The sequence below is a fragment of the Anneissia japonica genome, unplaced genomic scaffold, assembly GCF_011630105.1.
Source record: "Anneissia japonica isolate Jap-2015-1 unplaced genomic scaffold, ASM1163010v1 scaffold16506_len17165_cov163, whole genome shotgun sequence".
Lineage (NCBI taxonomy): Eukaryota > Metazoa > Echinodermata > Crinoidea > Comatulida > Comatulidae > Anneissia > Anneissia japonica.
Window position 1 is genome coordinate 7,873 of NW_022717410.1, and position 6,101 is coordinate 13,973.

Sequence of the window (6,101 nt, forward strand, 5' to 3'; positions counted from 1 at the left end):
TGAGCCAGCGAGCCATGACGTCACGACAATAGATACGAGACGTTACTCGAGTTGTGCGAGGTATCGGCTGAGATTTGTGGAGTACAATTCAAAAAACAACTATAGGTCTAATAATGAATTATTGTGAATGGTGATGTTAAATAGACAATGTTAGCTATCAAGGAGCGACGCTGTTTTTCATTTGGACCTTCTTCCCTTCAAGGCTAGGCCTATACCATCCTAGCTAGTCTAGGCCTAGAGTAGGATGGCTAGCGCAACATGCGGGCGTTGGTACGTGTTGGTTAGTCTGCAAACGTCGCCTAAAGTAATTGATTTTACCCGGCAGAACGTAAGAAGGAAACTCCGCTTTTCAGTCGTCTCAGGCCCTTGTTTTTTGACAAACAATGATTTCAGAGGTCAAATTGCTGTCAAGAATATGAATTGGCTGCTTCGCAGCAAAAAGTATGATTTTAGTTTTGAAAAAGGCAACATTTATGGCAGTTTTTGTTTGAAGAGGAAGTTTTGTTCCATAACACAGGAGCTGCACATGAAAGTGATCGTCTGCCATATGTATGTGCTTTCCACATGTGAACATGAAGTAAATGTTGTTTAGAAGATCTCTGGTTACAAGAAGTCGTTTGGAGCTGAATGATAATGTATTGAGGCGCAAGGCCATGCAGAGCTTTATACATAATTAAAAGGATTTTATTGGAAGCGAAATGATACAGGAAACCAATGAATTTCTCTGAGAATAAAAGTGATGTGCTGTGAAGTCAGTTTGGGTGATGAGCCTAGCTGTGGTGTTCTGTGCAAGTTCAAAGATGTAGAGTTACTTTTCTGGAAGACCGAACAGAAGAGCTTTGCAGTAGTCACGTCTGGCAGAAACAATGCCAATAATCTCAACATGCTATCAGCGAAAAGCATAGCAAAACGCCAGTATCAACATGCAATCACTGGTGTATGATAATAAATAGTTAAATAAAAGTCATGCATCAATTATTTTAAACACAACCACTGGCCAAAATTTGATCAATCACAAACAGCCTAGATGTAAACAGGAAGAGAAATGCGCGATTACCAATTTTTGTATTTCGCACGAATACTTACAACACTGTTCCCTGCTTACAATAGTGTTAAATTAATCGCCCAGTCTGAACTCAGTAGTTACACCTTGAATTGATGTACTCCAAGCATTAGATAAGAGTGGCATCTCTGATGTCTGAATGTAGCCTTAATAGTAGGCTTACCTCATGTTCTTGGCTACCATCAGTGCAGAAACAATGTTTATATTTGTTTTGCACTCCTCCACTGTACAGTTTCATCCTTATGTTTGTTATACATGACTTGTCTTTCTTCATGTATATTTTCATTACTTTTCAAAGAAAGAAAAGTGTATGATTATTATAAGCTGACAGTTTAAAAATGTTAACTTGTGAAAGCTATCTCTTTGGTTATCAATTAATTTAAACAAACTTACTGTATAAAATTACCTCATGAGTCTTGTTTTGCCTCAGAGAGCTGTTTTTGTTAGCTCCTCTTACAAATGTTGACTTGCATTGACGACTGTCTTGTCATGGAGGAATTAGTTTGGTCTTGTGCAGTAGATGGTGCTGCGAGAATTGTATTGTGGTTATTCCTAGCATTTGGATTATTTGTTGTCTGCTCAAAAGCTGTGTCTTCTCTTTCTGTTTTATTGTCTTTAGGTTTGTACTAATCTATCAAATGTAAGAAGTTTTCAGACTAACAGAAAATGCCAACAAAACTAGGCTTAGAAAAGTGTATAATTATTATAAACAGACAGTTTAAAAATGTTAACTTGTGAAAACTATCTCTTTGGTTATCAATTAATTTAAACAAACTTACTGTATTAAATTACGTCTTCATGAGTCTTGTTTCGTCTCAGAGTGCTGTTTTTGTTAGCTCCTCTGAAAAATGTTGACTTGCATTGACAACTCTGTTTTGTCATGGAGGAATTAGTTTTGTCTTGTGCAGTAAATGGTGCTGCGAGGATTGTATTGTGGTTATTCCCAGCATCTGGATTATTTTTGTCTGCTAAAAAGCTGTGACTTCTCTTTCTGTTAATTGTCTTTGTATGTTATCAAGAAGTTTTCAAACTAATGGAAAATGCCAATAAAACTAGGCCTATTGGTATATTACCCAATTAATAATAAATATCATATGTCAATTCTTTCAAGTTTGCCACCATGTTTTAGAAATGACTGTGTATCTAGTCCCCTAGTAATGACTGTTTATAGGCAACAAATAGGCAGTGTAACAATACAGTTAACAAATTTGTTTGTAGGTCTACCAATGAGATATTGTAGAACAGAAAGAATATGAACAAAATAATAAATTCATTTTTTAATCTTTTATTCTCTAGGGCCTAGGCCTAGAAAGATGTGTATGCCTAGTTTTAAACATTCTCACATCATCTGTGCAGTTCTTTTGTGTGTTGATTCGGTCCTACTAAATACCACACAGACCACATGAAACCACACGACACCACACGAATGTAAAATGATTAAAATATTACCACACAAGAGTAGAAAACGACTTGATAATCAATAAAAACCAACTTTTATAGTGATACAGTAGCTCTCCGAATTATAGTAATAATTTACTATTTTTAACAGGTTTTTGCCGCTGTGCTTCAGAAGGTAATGCGTTGACATTGAGTATCTCTAACGCATTGACGTTTGCAGAAACGCATTCAACTATAACTTCTTAAATAGGCTTACTACACTCACTACGTATGTCATTTCATCGAGAGACTATTACAGTATTTTAAAAATTCAAGGCACATCACATAAAATCTAATGAACTTCAAAATTGTAAATAAGAAAAATGGAAAAATATTATTAATTTTGTTGTTAAAAATTACTAACTTTATTATGTTATAAGTAGGCCTAATATACAAACTTGTACTATTTATTATTGTTATCACATAATTATTATACTGTAATGTAATAGGCCTTATCTATTTAAATTATGAGGCTAAGTTACAAAATTTGAAAATTAAAAAAATATATACAGTTCTTACAAAATAGGATTGAAATAAAGGAGGGTGTGTCTCACACGGAAGAGAAAAATTGTCAGTTCAGAATTCATTCCGTTATAGTTATTAGATGTTTGCTTCCTGAACTACTGTAGGGCTAACAGTGTTTATAGTTTATTGTCATATACATCAGCCCTGCACTACATAAACCATTACTGTTATTTTATCAAGATACACCCTTTGTGCTTTGCTAATTAATATGTCAAACCAAGGCGGTATAAAGGGTCAAACTATGCAAGATATCACAATAAAGAAGGTGGCAGGGACGATTAAAATTTTCGAGAAGAAATAAATATATTTTTCATTTCCCAAAAGACGTCAACTCTTGTTTTCTGTCACTTGTGATTTATCTCGCTAAAAATATGCCTAAAAATCAGCAACAGCAACAGCAACACCATGAAGCAACGATGGTAAGCGTACTGTTTAAAAAAAAAATTAACCTTCTATAAACTGATCTCTTGCGTACTTTTATGAAATAACAAATGGTTTATATAGCTGTACAGAGCTGATGCATGCAAATTAGCAGAGGTTACTTATGAAATATTCCGTACATGGTAAAATTTAGGCCAACATATTAGCTCAGGACATAGTAACTTAATAATAATAATAATGAAGGGAGTATATATTTGATGAAAAATGAATTAAAAAAAAAAAAAATTGTCCTACTCTGGTAACCCCAATGGAAACTTCGAAAATTCTGTTATTTATCACTTCTAATCATATATTTTATAAATGTTAATCTTCATTCTTTGTATGTACACTGAAATTAAAAAAAAAACATGTATGAGCATTGAAAGAAATAAAAAAATAGAATAAATTATCTAACAATACATTAATACAAATACCACAATTTAAATACTCAGTTTATTTTAATGTACAGCAGAGTAAAAGTTTATTATCGTTCATGTGGTACTGTAGTACATATTTTGAGTGATGCTATGAAACGAAGACACGAAGGTCATGGTTGAATGCGTTTCTGCTGACACATGCGTTATAGATCCAAAATGTCAACGCACCGAGACACGTCGGGCAAAACCAACAAAGCAAAAAACATACATCGATTTTAAACAGAATTTGGACAATTATCGTTCTAAAAGTTGGTTTCTATTGATTAAGCAGTTTTCCACTCTCGCTCGTGTGGTAATATATTTATCATTTTTGCATCTGTGTGGTTACTTAAGTGGTGGCGTGTGGTATTTAGTATTAAAGACCCCTACCATACCATTACTTATCATCATTTCATCACATGACTAGTGTCTAGGCCTCTAGCTAGGTAGGCAGCTTGGCATCATGCCTATCATCAGTACTTAGTAGTAGTAGTAGTAAGTACCTCTCTCTAGGGGCCTAGGCCTAGGCCTATTCAGTATTCTACCCTTCTATTTTAGTATTGCTTTTTACCTGGTGGTTAGGCAAATCAATCATTAGTTTGAGGCCAGGCTGCTTGATACTTTCAGATCAACCAAAGAATAGGCCTAGGCCTACTGTATACATTTTCTATGTTCTTTACTTTGCATCAACGTACATATGGTGCCATAGCACCACAGACGAATAATAGGGTACCGGGGGGAGGGGCGATTTTTTTTTGCCAAACGGGAAGCACGCCCTCATCAGCAAATTAATACCCAATATTTCAACCAATCAAATTTCCTTGTATAGGATCTGTAGGCGCGTTAAGTTTTAACAGAAAACCAGTACAAATTGTACCGTATTTGTACCCCACGCTACAGTAACCCCCCTTAAAAGTTAATCTATATTATAAGTCATTACTTTCATATACACTGAATTTTCCTATCCACGACTGATCACTAATTCGACATAGTGCCGATTATTTGTGTCTCGAGTGCAAAGCTGGTGTGATTTCTAGGCCGGATCCAGTAGGCAGCGAAGTGGCCGCTCGCTTGTAATAATAATATTAATAATAAAATATAAAATGAGAAAAGTTTACCTGACTGTCTTCAAGAGGGTAAAACCTAGAATTTGAAGAACTTAAAAAGTCATTTAAAAGACGAAGTCAGGAAAGCTTATTTCCCTCATTCTAGAAATCGAAATTTTTCCGGGGGAACCCGGACCCCCTTTTTCTTTGGGGTTCATATTGATTCATTGAATTTTCAAGAGGGGAAAACCTTGAATTTTGAAGAACTTAAAAGTAATTAAGACACATAAGAAGTCGAAAGAGCTCATTTCCTGCCATTTAGGAATCAAAATCTTCCCGGGGGATAACCCCGGACCCCTCTTTTCTTTGGAGCTTATCGATTCTTTGAAAAAATAATATGTATGCAACTAGTAATTTTTTTTTATGTATACACACATAACCGGCCAATTTACTGTATAAGAATGAGAAAGTTTACCTGACCGTTTTCAAGATGGGAAAACCTTGAATTTTGAAGAACAAAGTCATTAGACACCTAGCAAAAAGATACTTCAGAAGTCGGGAAAGCTCATTTCCCACCATTTAATCAACATTTTCCCAGGAAGAACCCGAACCTCCCTTTTCTCTTTGGGTTTATTGATTCATTATACTAATTTTCAAGAGGGGAAAACCTTGAATTTTTGAAGAACTTAAAAGTAATTAAAAGACACCTCAGAAGTCGGAAAAGCTCATTTCCCGCCATTTAGGAATCAAAATCTTCCCGGGAGAGAACCCCCGGACCCCACTTTTCTTTGGAGATTATCGATTCATGGACAAAAGAAAACGTATGCAACTACTCATTTTCTGTTATGTATGTATCACACATAAGGCCTATTCCTGTAATAACAATGGGAAAAAATTACCTGACCGTTTTCAAGAGGGGAAAACCTTGAATTTTGAAGAACTTGAAAGTAATTAAGACACAAAGTCGGAAAAGCTCATTTCCCGCCATCTATGATTTATAATTTTCCCGGGGGAGGACCCCCGACCCCCTTTCCTTTGGAGCTTATCGAGTAATTGAAAAAAGAATACGTATGCAACTACTAATTTTTTTTTAATGTATGTATGTATACACACATAACCGGTGTGTATAACCATAACATAATCAAATTTACTGTAATAGGAATGAGAAAGTTTATCTGACCATTTTCAAGAGGG

General features: G+C 35.2%; 1 long non-coding RNA gene across 1 annotated transcript; it reads right to left on the bottom strand.

Moving 5' to 3' along the window:
* Positions 1-1,241: 1,241 nt before the first annotated feature.
* Positions 1,242-4,582, bottom strand: LOC117110221. The gene is made up of 3 exons (XR_004445645.1): positions 4,433-4,582; positions 1,843-2,054; positions 1,242-1,694 (listed from the first exon to the last, which is right to left on the bottom strand). It is a non-coding gene; the product is annotated as an uncharacterized LOC117110221 (long non-coding RNA).
* Between the last annotated feature and the right edge of the window lie 1,519 nt (positions 4,583-6,101).